The 12,246-nt window shown below is 50.6% G+C and overlaps 1 pseudogene; it reads left to right on the forward strand.

Annotated features, from left to right (window-relative positions):
* The first annotated feature begins 2,698 nt into the window (after window positions 1-2,698).
* Window positions 2,699-12,246, forward strand: part of LOC127671740 (60S ribosomal protein L10-like) — a 61,349-nt pseudogene continuing 51,801 nt past the window's right edge.

Genomic DNA, 12,246 nt, shown 5'->3' on the forward strand with positions numbered 1-12,246 from the left:
CTGTTTTTTGTTTTTTTTCGAATGCCCCTGTGCATTCTGGTCTGTGAAGCAGGAGCAGAGGAAGGAACCAGTACCGTGTTGTTGGTGTTTTGTACTGTTACCTATGGAAAGGATGAAAAATGAAGAAGGAGTGTGAGGTAGGTTTGGCCTTTGCCCCTACATGCCAAGAAGAAAGAAGAGGGTGAAGTCATATCGCTGCCCCCACCGAGGGAGGACTTTGATTCCCTGAGCCCCTCAGTTGGATGTGAATCCAGTGAGCTCAGAACAGTCAAAGGCCAGGGCCACACTGCTCACTTCCAAACGAGCTCATAGGGTCGGGGCGATGATGATGCCTTTCCCCTCGCCCCCACCCTTGGACTTCCTCCCCAGCCTGGCCCTTCCTGTTTGCCTCCCTGCCCTTCACCTCCCCACCCCTGCACACTTCCTCCATGGGTTCAGAATAGGTGTGGCTTTCTCTCTTAAGAGCCTAGAGTGACTTTGATGAGGGTGTGCATGTATATGCATATATGGGTGCATGTGCTTATATGTGTATATGCATGTGTTTATGAATATGTGTGTTTATGTGTACATCTGTGTATATGTGTGTGAGTATGTGATTTATGTATATGTGTGTATGCATGGGTGTGCATGTAGGGGATAAAAGGACTGAAGGAGACTTGGTCTAGCTCCCTGACTTCAGAAAAACAGCCCTGGGAGGGGCCTCAGGGTCCTGCCTAGATACCTGCTGAGCACACTTGCAGAGCAGAGAGTCATTTGCTCCCAGCAGTTCACTCTCTCTACCTCAGGCAACTTGGAAGTAGCAATAAAACCTCTTCACAGGGGCCTTCGGGGAGCAAGTACTAATGGGCCAGAATAGGCTCCTCGGCCTGGGAGCACAGCCACAATGTTCCCTCTGCACTCAAAGGCCTAGTGGGGGGCTGGGCGGGAGCAGTAAGTGCCCGGTGGCGGTAAGGCTTGAGTGAGGTGGGTACAGAGAGTGCTCAGCAAAGCCCTGCTCCTCACCTCTTAATGAACAGAGAGTCACAAGAAGCTATGGCCTCAGGTCTCAGCAGAGGGTGGCTCCTGCACTGACGCCTGGCTGCCCAGGTCACTTCACGTTCTGCAAGCAGACAGCCTCATGGAGAACTGGTTCTCAGGTGCCCCTGGCCCCTTGGTCTGTCCCCCTCCCCCAAGAAAGCTGTAGCAGTGGGTCTTGGAACAATTGACAAGCCGAGGTCTTTGAGCATCACCCAACTAGGTCCACTCTGCTTGCAGCATGAGGCAAACCAAACAGAAAGGCATGGGGCAGCCTACCTAATTCCTAGGAAGCCTGCTGATTCTTCATCCTCCTTCTATCAGAAGACTGAGACAAAAGAAGTCACGTAAGGACCCGCACTCAGGGTGTCCAGCCAGAAGCAGAGGAGGATAAGGAGACAACTACTCTTTTTACTGAGGACCTACTGTATGCCAGGCGATGTTGTAGATGTCTGGAAGAGTGCTGGATGAAAAGCTTCCCTCAGAATCCATACTGCTGAGTTAGGTCCCTGTCACTGCCATTCCCGGTTTACAGATGGCAAGCTTCAGGGGATGAACATGTCTAGGGAGCAGTTCGGGTTCTTTAAGCATTGGGTGGTGGAGTAGGGATTGCATCCCTGCTATGTCAGAGTCTATCCACAGCCTTGCCTCTTAACCCTGAGAATCAAAAGGCAGACACTGGCCACTCAGTAAGCAGCCTTTGGTCAGTTTCCCTCGTGTGTAGGGTCCAGATTTTTGGCAACACTGTAAGTCTGGGCTGTCAACAGACCTGGAAATCTGGCTCCTTGAACCACATGGCCAAGGATTAGATTTTTCCTGCCACTGAAGACAGGCAGGTGGCCCAGGAGTCTGGCCTTGAAGAGAAATAGAAATTTGGTGTCTGACCTTTGGAGAGCAGCCTGGTTTAGCTTTGCCACCACCTTTCAGCCCTTTTCACAGGGATTGTCTAAGACCATTGGAAAACACAGATATTTACATTATGATTCATAACAGTAGCAGAATGACAGTTATGAAGTACCAATGGAAATAATGTTAGGTTGGGGGTCACCATGCCATGAGGAACTGTATTAAAGGGTGACAGCATTAGGAAGGTTGAGAGCCACTGCTGTAAGGCCACTGAGTTCTATTTCCAACACCAGTCTCAGACCCAGAATGAATTTGAAGCCTGGAGTTCTAATCTGCACTCTGCCGTCGATACCTTGCTGTGATTGAGGAGCCTCCAGCCCCTCTTTTGGGTCTCTATTTTTACAAGTATGGGATTTATTTACCCCCTGAGTTCCCTCAGCCCTGTTGACTAATTGTAGAAACATGTTGAACCCTACATCGGAACACACCTAATGTCTGCTCTCACAAACTCTACTCACCCTGTGCTATCTCCTAATAAAAGATGAAGTGTGGTGATCTGACTAAGAATGGTCCCCACAGGCTCATATTTGTGAAAGCTTAGTCACTGGGGAGTGGCACCGTTAGACAGGATAATAAAGATTAGGAGGTGTGCCCTTGTTAGAGGAACTGTATCACTGGGAGTGAGCGTTGAGGTTTCGAAGCTCACCAGGCCCAGTCTCTCTCTCTCTCTCTCTCTCTCTCTCTCTCTCTCTCTCTCTCTTTCTCTCTCTGCCTAAGCATCCGTATGTAGAGCTCTCAGCTACTGTCCCAGCACCTGCCTGCTGCCCTGCTCCCCGCCATGACGATCATGGACCAAACCTCTGACAGTGTAAGCCAGCTTTCTTTCCTAGAGTTACCTTGGCCACTGTGTTTTCTTCACAGCAATAAAAGAGTGACTAAGACAGGAAGGGGGAAGAGTGGCACTGCTCACCCAGTCCCGGTGTCTCCTTTACCCATCTGTTCCCTTCAGGCTTCCCGTCCTGAGCCCTTTCCCATTGCGCAGGGGGAGACCAGAGGTGTGGAGCAGATGGACTGGACCACACGGAACCATGGCAGGTCGGGCTGGGCGGTGGCAAGGACTCTTGGAAGAACATACTTGGCTGGAAAGACTTTTATCTCATCAAAAGTCTGCCTGATGGGTAATGGGGAGACCATTTCTTCATTCCTTTGTTTTTTGTGTGTTTGTTTGTTTTGTTTTTGTATTTTTATTTTTTTAAATCCCTGTCCAATATGGCTGAGAGAATAGCTCCCAAGAAGGAAGATGAGGCAGGGGTCTGCAGCTTAGCCTATGCTTGACCTCTTCTCTACCACCCAGCTGCAGACCATGCCCAACCCAGGCTACAACTCTAGGCTGAGGAGAAATGCTAGCTGGGTTTCCTCTGTTCCAGGTCAACCACAATATTAAGATGTGTGTGTGTGTGTGTGTGTGTGTGTGTGTGTGTGTGCGTGCATGTGTGTGTTCACACGCATGTGTGTCCCATGCCTTGCCCTAGATAATAGATTAGGCAAACCAAAATTCAGAACAGAGAAGTAGGTGGATGAACTCTGAAGTACGTGCCGAGTCACAAGCCTCCTGGGGGTTCTCTAGACCCCTCCAGTTTGGGATGTTCACTCGATGACAGTGGATCAACTCTTTATTCACAGATGAGAAAGAGTCAGAGAGGGGCAAAGAGGGCTTGGAGAGATGGTTCAGTGGTAAACAGCAGAGGACCCAAGTTTGGTTCCCAGCACCCCTATCCAACAGCTCACAACTGCTTAGAACTCTTGCTCCAGGGGAATTCAACACCCTATATTGGACTCTGCAGGGACGTACATACACACATGTGTACACATGCACACACACACACACTTAAAAATAAAATAAATCCTTTGAGAGAAAGTGAGAGAGATTAGAGGGGGCTCTACAAAGTACAGTGAGTCCCTAGAAAGCACTGTGCCTGCACTCCATCACATAATCCACCCCCTTCCTTCTTCCCCTTTACTTCAAGTAGCCTCCCCTGTCTAGCTAACTTCCATCCATCCTCCAGGTCAGCAGAAGTACTGCATCATGTTACCCCTGGTTTCTCTGGTAGGCCCACCACAGTTCCCAGCTAGTTACCAATCATCTGCTATGTCATCTTTTTAAAATGTTTAAATTATTTATGCTAATTAATTTTAGTAGTACTGGGGGACAGGGGATGAGCCCAGGGCTTCATCTGTGCCAGACAAACCAACCACCACTGAGCTGTAACTCCAGACCCTTGTTTGTTTAAGTGTTTTTTCATTTTTATTTCATAAGTGTTTTGCTGGCATGTGTGTATGGATGTGTGTGTGTGTGTTTGCACACGCGTGTGCACGCGCAGACACACACACACCACTCTGTTCATGCCTGATGCTCAGAGGCCAGAGGAAGGTGCTGGATCCTTGGAACTGGGGTTACAGACATACCCTGCGCCATAGTGTAGTGCTGAAAACTAGACCCAGGACTTGATCATCAAGTACATTTAAACACTGAGCCATCTCTCTAGCACCCCCAGACCTGTTTAAATTTTTTACTGGGAGACAAGGTCTTGCTAAGTTTTCCAGGCTTTTCTTGAAGTAACTTTCTTTCTCTTTTTTGTCCCTTCCTCCTTCTTACCTCCTTCCTTTTCCCTTCTTCCTTCCTTCCTTCTCTCCTCCTTCCCTCTCTGATACCCTCCCTTCCTCCCTCCCTTCTCTCTCTGAGACAAGGTTTCATGTGCCCTAGTCTGGCCCTGAACTGTCCATGTCCATGTCAACTGATTGGTGTATAATAAACGAGCATTATACCAACTGAACTATTATTTCAACCTCAGCCTTGGAATTTCAATTCTAGATTTCCTAAATGCTGGGGTTACAGCTGCACAATATCACACCCCCAGCAACACCTATAGAAATCAACCGCAGGCTGTGCAAGGACCCAGGCCAGCAGTGACATGCACGGTGACCCAGGATGTGTGCAGCATGAGTCTAGACAGGTGCAGTGGGAGTTCAGAGAAAGAGTAGCACCTCCCAGGGAGGGAGGCCAGGGGCCTTGAATGGCAAATCATCGGAGGCACAGATTAGGCCTAGAAGACTGACTTAGTGATCTGTGAGTCACTATGCTGCTTTGCTTTGGGCCCAAGTCTGTACCCACGAGTGATCCACAGGTTCAGGAAACAAAGACATGCCATGGAGAGCCATTTCCAGAAAAGCCCATTGTGTCTGGGCTGTTGGTCTGGGCCAGGACTCTGTGCCATCCTTGCCCTGCTCTCCCTACCTAGCAGCCTCCAGTCTCTGGGTAAATAAGCTGCCACGGGCTCCAGGGATACAGCATCAGGGGGAGGTGACAATAAACGCTTATCCAACCACTATGTAGGAGGCAGCCACAAATTCAGCGGCTAAGTTATCTGTCTACTGTTGACTTAGTAAGAACGCAGGCCTCTGAAATGTCAGTGCCACAATCTGCCCCTACAGCTGGCAAAGCTGTTGAGGCTAGGGAAACTGAGTCACTAGAGGAGCATGAAGCACTGTGTGGTACAAGGTTGCAGGAGTAGGGAGCAGGAGTATGAGGCTGGAACATGCTTGACTGTTTGGACCAGGACAGCAGGCCTCAGCTGCCCATATCCAGGGAGGCAAAAAGTTTCAACCTTGACAGTCTGCCGCATGGACAGGAGTCAAGAATTGCAGCTGCAGGTTGGTCTATGGTGGAAAATACTTTTAATACCAGCATTTGGAAAGCAGGGGTAAGCAGATCTCTGGGATCTCTGAGTTCAGGGCCAGCCTAGTCTACAGAGAGAGTTCCAGGGTAGCCAGGGCTACACAGAGAAAAATAAAATTGCAGCTGCTCTGGTGAGGACAGGAATTGTGGTGGCTTGTTCTGTGTCAACTTGACACAAGTCAAAGTCCTCTGAGAGGAAGGAATCTCAATTGAGAAAATGCCTCAATAAGATAAGGCTATAGGCAAACCTGTAGAGCATTTTCTTTGTTTGTTTCTTTCTTTCTCTTCCTATGTATGTATGTATGTATGTATGTATGTATGTATGTTTGTATGTATTTATTCCTTTACATCACACTATCAGCCCCCACCTCAGTCTCCCCTCACACAGATCTTCCCCTCCCCTTCCCCTCTGAGAAGAGGGAGACTCCCTGGGCATCACTTGTGATGGAAGGGGCGTGGCCCAGGGCTGGTAGTCCTGAGTTCTGTAAGAAAGCAGGCTGAGCAACAGAAAGCAGCGCCTCTCCGTGGCCCGGCATAAGCTCCAGGTTCCTGCCCTGTTTGAGTCCCTGACCTGACTTCCTTCAGTGATGGACTGCAGTGTGGAAGTGTGAGTCAAAAGTCATGGTGTTCTCATCATAGCAATAGTAACCCTGACTAGGACAGGGATGGATAATGCTTAGATGTAAGGGCCCAACCGTTCAGTGACTGTGGAGCCTGGCTCTACCCATGAGCCCCTGTCACTTCTCTAAGTACTTTAGAACCTGTCTCAGCATGGCATAGGGAGGAAGCGCGCCTTTGTCCAGTGCCTCCTCACCCAGGGCTAGTGAAGCTGCCTGGGGCGATCTTGAAGGGGGCAAGACTCCGGCTCTTTCTGAATGCCAGAGAGGTCACCCTTATCTTTAGCTGGCATGGGTGGCATTGGGACCTTCCTCCATGCCTGCTCTTTGGGGGACCTCAAGTAAATCTTAAGTCTGCTCTGTGCCTTTGACTTTTCCACCTGTCAAATGACTGGGAAGGTCTCCAAGGTTGTGCTCTTCTGTGGTGAAGGGGTCATCTTCCCTGCACTGTCCCACCACCTGCTTCTCAGCTCTCCACAGCATAAGCTCTTGGTTTTTTACTTTAAATTATTCACCACCACCACACCACCACCACCATCATCAACAACATTTTTGTTTTTTGAGACAGTTTCTTCGGGTAGCCTTGGCTTTCCTAGATTCACTCTTGTAGACCAGGCTGGCCACAAGCTCCACCTCTCAAGTGCTAGGATTAAAGGTATGCACCACCATCTCCAGGCTGTTAATTTGTTTTTGTTTTTACATTTATGATTGTGTATACTCCAACCATTCACAAAAGCACAAACACATGCCACAACACATATATGCAGGTCAGAGGACAACTCAGCAGGAGTCAGTTTCTACTACATGGATTCTGTGGCTCAAACTCAGGTCATCAGGCTTGGAGAGAAGCACCCTTACCCACTAAGCCATCTCTGTGGTCCCTAGGGTCTCCTCATTACAGTCTCCCCAGGTGCCTGTTGCACAGTAGGAACTGAGACATGCTACTGGCTTTGCAACTCCCAATGACTATCCTACCTCCCCTCCAGGTCCCTTCTCCCAGGAAGCCTGGCTGGTACACCCACCACCACCCTCAGGTACAGCTGGGCCCTGCAAACCCGGCTGTATCATGGGCTCCTGTGCACGTGTTGGATACAGATCTGGAAACCTCCCCCTGCTTCTCTTCCACCTTCTCTTTTTCAACAGGGGTGCGTGGGCACAGTGTCTTCTTTTAGATTCCCCTCGGCACGGCTAGGACGAGTGCCAGGGCCTTGGTGGTACAGCCGGTGCTCAGGGGGTTGTTTACAGCCTTCAGTGAATCACCCACAACAGCCCAGAGAAGGCTGGGCAGGCCTGGACTTAGGAATGGAAACAAGGAGACCATGCCATTTTTAATGCTCAGGCTCACATCCAATTCACTGTGTAACTGAGGATGACCTTGAACTCTGAATCCTCCTAGTGATATAGGGCACCAGAGTGCTGGCATTTTGGTGCATGCCACTGAATCTAGTTTATGTTCTACTGGGAGTTGAACCCAGGGTTCTGCCCATGCTAAGAAAGTACGCAAATAATTAAACCGCATTTCCAGTTTGAGACTGTGTCTGGGAAGCCTCCTTAGGACTGGGGATGAAGCGCGGGTTGAAGAATGCTTGCTTAGAGTGCACGAAGTCCTGGGTTCTGGTCCAGTCCTCCATAACCAGATGTGACTCCTGCACTCTGGAGAGGCAAAAGGATCAGAAGGTTAAGGTCATCCTTGGCTAAATTGTGAGTTTAAGGCCAACTTGGACTATATGTGACCTTGTTTAAAATGGGGAGGGATGGAGAGATTGCTTAGTGGTTAAAATGCTTGTCACACGTGCATGTAGACGGAAGTTTGGATTCCCAGAACCCACATAAATACTAGATGGGCATGGTGGCCTGACTGTCATACCTGTGCTCAGGAGGTAGAGACTGGGGAGCAAGTTGGCTAGGCAGCCTAGACACAACAACAAGCTCTGGGATCAATTGAGAGCCCCTCAACCAGAAAAAAAAAGAGCAATCAAAGAAAACTCCTGACACCAACCTTGGACTTCAACAGGTGTGCACGCAACACCCCCCTCCCGCCCAGCACACACACGTGCGTCCACATATGAGTACAAAAGGCGCTTGAAGATGCTGAGATAGGGTCCCAAAGGTCTCCCAGTTTTCCTCAGTTCTGCAGGAGCAGGGATGGGGATTTGAGAAACAAAGCTTCTCCAGGGTGGAGAGGATCTATTCTGTGTAGGTTCATTCATCTCCCATTCCTAGCCAGGGAATCACTCTGGGGAATGGGGGCGCGCGCACGCATGCATCTCAGTGATGAAATATCCCAGACCTTGGCCTCCAGGAGCTTATAAGGGATGTTGTGAGCTATTGGACACAGTCACGTGGTGATCTGGGGTACCATTTATTTGGTGGCTCAGGTTTCACTGAGGCAAAAGCAACAGTATATGCCTTACTGCAGGAGGTTGTCTATCACAGTCATTAGCTGGCCACTGGCCTGCTCATCTGTGTATACCCTTGTTCCATCTCTATTGGGGTCTCTGTTTCCTTATTTGTAACACTGACATGGTACTTTAGTGGGGGCTGGGGGGTGGGGGTTGAAGCTGGTCTCAAATTTTTCATGGTCTTCTCCAGTAATGGAGGGGGATCCCACTGGAACAAGAGATGTGAATTGTCCACAGGGCATGGATCTGGGTGTCAGTGAGGTCCTGAGGGCTGGGCGGGCAGGATAAACAGAGCTGTCTGTTTAAGCAAGGAGGGAAACTAGAGGAGGACACTGCCAGCCAATGAGACCTTCTCTCCAGGCCAATGTTTGCTGTTGGAACAAGAGCCTGGTGTGTCAACAGCAGGGGATGAGGTGGCCCTTCACTGCACACATAACCTGTCCCTGGAGCCAGCTGACAGAAACCTCAGGAGCCCAATGTTCCCATAAAGTGTGGACCTGTCTGAGCTGGTCTCCAGCCATCTTCCCAAGCATCAGCCTGTGGCGAGAAACAGGGGTGGTAAGCCCTTCAAGAAAGGACAGGGTCCCCGGGGCATGCAGTGAAGGTCTCCAGCTGTGCTCCTTGCAGAGCCTGTACACAGGTTCAGTCTTTTGTATTATTTTAATTACATCCTATGTATTTATTCACCGAGCAGGGGCGGTCCGTACCATGGTGTGCATGTGGAGGCCAGAGGGCAGCGTTCGGGGCGTGGCTTTCACCTTCCACCCTCTGGGCCCTGAAGATGGAATTTGGATCGTCTAGCTTGGCAGCAAATGCATTTCCCTGATAGGCCATCTCGCCAGCCCACAAGCACAGTCTTGACTCTGATATCAATTTGATGGATGGCCCTGGGCCAGTCCTTTCCCTCCCTCAAGTAAGGTCTCTGTGTCACTTTCCTTTCCTGGAATGAGAATATAGGAGGGAATGTATTAGCCATTTGCCTATGGGACCCTGCCTCTTCTACCTGGTGCAACTTGTTGTCTAGCTCCTCTGTGTACCAGCCGATGGTGAGGACATGAGGGTGCAGCCAGGCCTCCAGCTTCGGTGAACTTCTCCTTTAGAAAGGAAGTGACCTCTAACTCCAGATTGTGCGAAGGAGCCACCTGTGGCTTCGTGGCTCTGCAAAGGGTCTGCAATCACACAAAGCTTAGGTCGCATCCTGATGCTACCATTGGCTAGCCGTGTGATCTTATACATTGTATGTCACCTTTGAGCTGGGGATGATGATGCCAACCCACTGGACTGTGGTGGCAACATCTAGCCCTAGCATTGTGCCTTCTCAGGATGTTGTTCAGAAAGCCTTAGTTGATGTTATTCTAGCCAAGGATCCTGACAAATTCCCTCGCCAAAAAAAATCTCTGACCCTAGCAGGGGTAAGAGAAAGTGAATCAAGTGCCCCCAAATTGATGGGCAGCCTGGGGCTGTGTGAGGCAGAAGGTTCTGGGAAGCAAAGATTACACCCCTCCTCCTTCCATTGCACCCTATCCATACCCCATTAAGCTTGCAGTTCCGATGTCCTTAGAAGAGACCCCTCAGGCTGGAGAGATGGCTCAGCTGGTAAAGTGCTTGCTTAGCAGGGGCAGGAACTGGAGTTCCATTCTCAGATCCCACATAGGAAAGCCAGGTCCAGTCATCTGAGTTTGTAATCATAGTAAGGTTGAGATGGGAGGAGGAGACAGGTAGATCTCTGGAGCTCCAGGGGCAGCTAGCCTGGCCTACGAGATGCCCTTCCAGACTGATGGGAGACCCCGTCTCAAATAAAAAATAGAAGGCACATAAGAGCCGGATCTACACGTGAATGTGCTTACATGCATCTGCACATACATGCGCACTCTCCCACATCACATAAGCATGTGTGCCAAACCCTGGTTAGCTGTGGCTGGTCAAAGAAGCATGAGGGTGCTGGTTGGTCAGGCTTCCCAGTATACTTGTGGAGAAATGAAGACTCGGGTATTATGAAGACTAGTTTTTTCCCATCTATTAGGACCCACCAGGAGCCCCCAGTCTGGCTCCTCTCCTCTTTGCAGACAGCTGAGTGTGGATGGGAGCTCCTGACTCTAGACCACAGGACCATGAGCTCTGCTTTGCTCTTCTAGGTCCCCAGCCACTCCAGCACCTCCTCTGAGGAGCCTGACTCTGGGGAAACAGATGGTGACAGAGCCTGCCAGGTACTGGCTGCCTTGGAGCCCAGCTGTGGCACAGATGTGGGGCAGGGGAGGGTGTGTGAAACCAGGTTCAGAAGGCAGGGGCCCTTGGCAGCTCCGGTCTGAGTCACGCATCAGCTCTGGGAGTGGTAATGAGGGTATTAGGGTTATTACTGCCGAGTGACTGGGAGTGTGCTCGCTCACCCGAGCAACCACAGCGGCAGCTTAGCCTGCTTGGCTGTCGGCTGCCTCCCTCACCCCTGCCCCCCTGTCCACCCTCAGTCTCTGGCCTCCACATGCCTCATTAGAGCTGCCTGGGCGTGCCTCTCCCAGACACATCATTTCTCCCACTGCACTTCCTGGGCCCAGCTAGACACAGAGCCTTGGGGGCCTGGGAAGGTACAGTAATCCTTGATACTGATGCACAGATAGGCTGCCCCTTCTCCCCAGTTGGGCTTCACGTCTTTGCTTTAGCTCCAATGAAGAGAAATAGACCACCATTCCAAGTAGCCTAGAACTGGGCTTGTAGAGGACCAGGGCGGCAGTCATAATGACGAATGACAGACGGCTGAACCTTAGTGCTTGCTCTGCCCCGACTGCTCTGGTCTGTGCAGGGCTTGTTTGAATTGCCTCTGTCCTCAAAACAGCTCTGTGAGGTGGTGTATTGTCACCACCATTCTGTACATGAAATAACTGGCCCAGAAAGGCTAAGCAAGTGACCTCAGGTCACACAGCTGGCGAGCAGACCAGCTGGGCTTCCATCTGAGCATCTTGGCCTCAGAAACCTGCAGCCTTCATGACACCTGCCCAGGACCCTTCTATCTGAGTCAGCTTCTGGTAGGAACCACCCCTGTGTTCGTGTTTTAGAGAGACAGTAGCCCTCCATCCCCTCCACCATCCATACTCTTCTTTTGTATCCTAACCAGTTCCACCCCTGACTACTGGCTTAGACTTTTCCCATGGTATATACCTTGCTTCAAAGCCATTGCCCTGTATGCCTGATCTGGCCCAGATACATGAGCACTCATGAGGTGGTTGTGAGGGAAGAGCGGAGAGAGAAGGACCAACCGTGGCGTACAAACATAGGGTGAAGTAGCCCCCTTCCCGAGCCTCAGTCTCTGAGAGTGGGATCTTCTCCCAATTTCCCTTGAGGATTTATGATGCCAAGTTGCAAGGTCCTGTACCTAAGAGATTCCTAAGCAGCCAGTGTGACCAGTGTCAGGAAGTCTCTCCTCTGCTTGTGAGGGTGAGCCAGGACCTTTGGGTTTAGTGGGTCTCAAGAGGCCTCCTGGCCTCAGTGTTTCTGTGCTGGAGTCCTACACTCATAGCAGAACCAGAAAGAGACCACTGCTCACCAGGTGACCAGCCCCTTGTGGCCTGTCGTGGTTGACAACCCTCACCCTATCTTCTGGAGCCTGGCACCCGCCCTCCCCAGTGCTGGAAATGTA

The sequence above is a fragment of the Apodemus sylvaticus genome, chromosome 1 (assembly GCF_947179515.1).
Source record: "Apodemus sylvaticus chromosome 1, mApoSyl1.1, whole genome shotgun sequence".
Classification (NCBI taxonomy): domain Eukaryota; kingdom Metazoa; phylum Chordata; class Mammalia; order Rodentia; family Muridae; genus Apodemus; species Apodemus sylvaticus.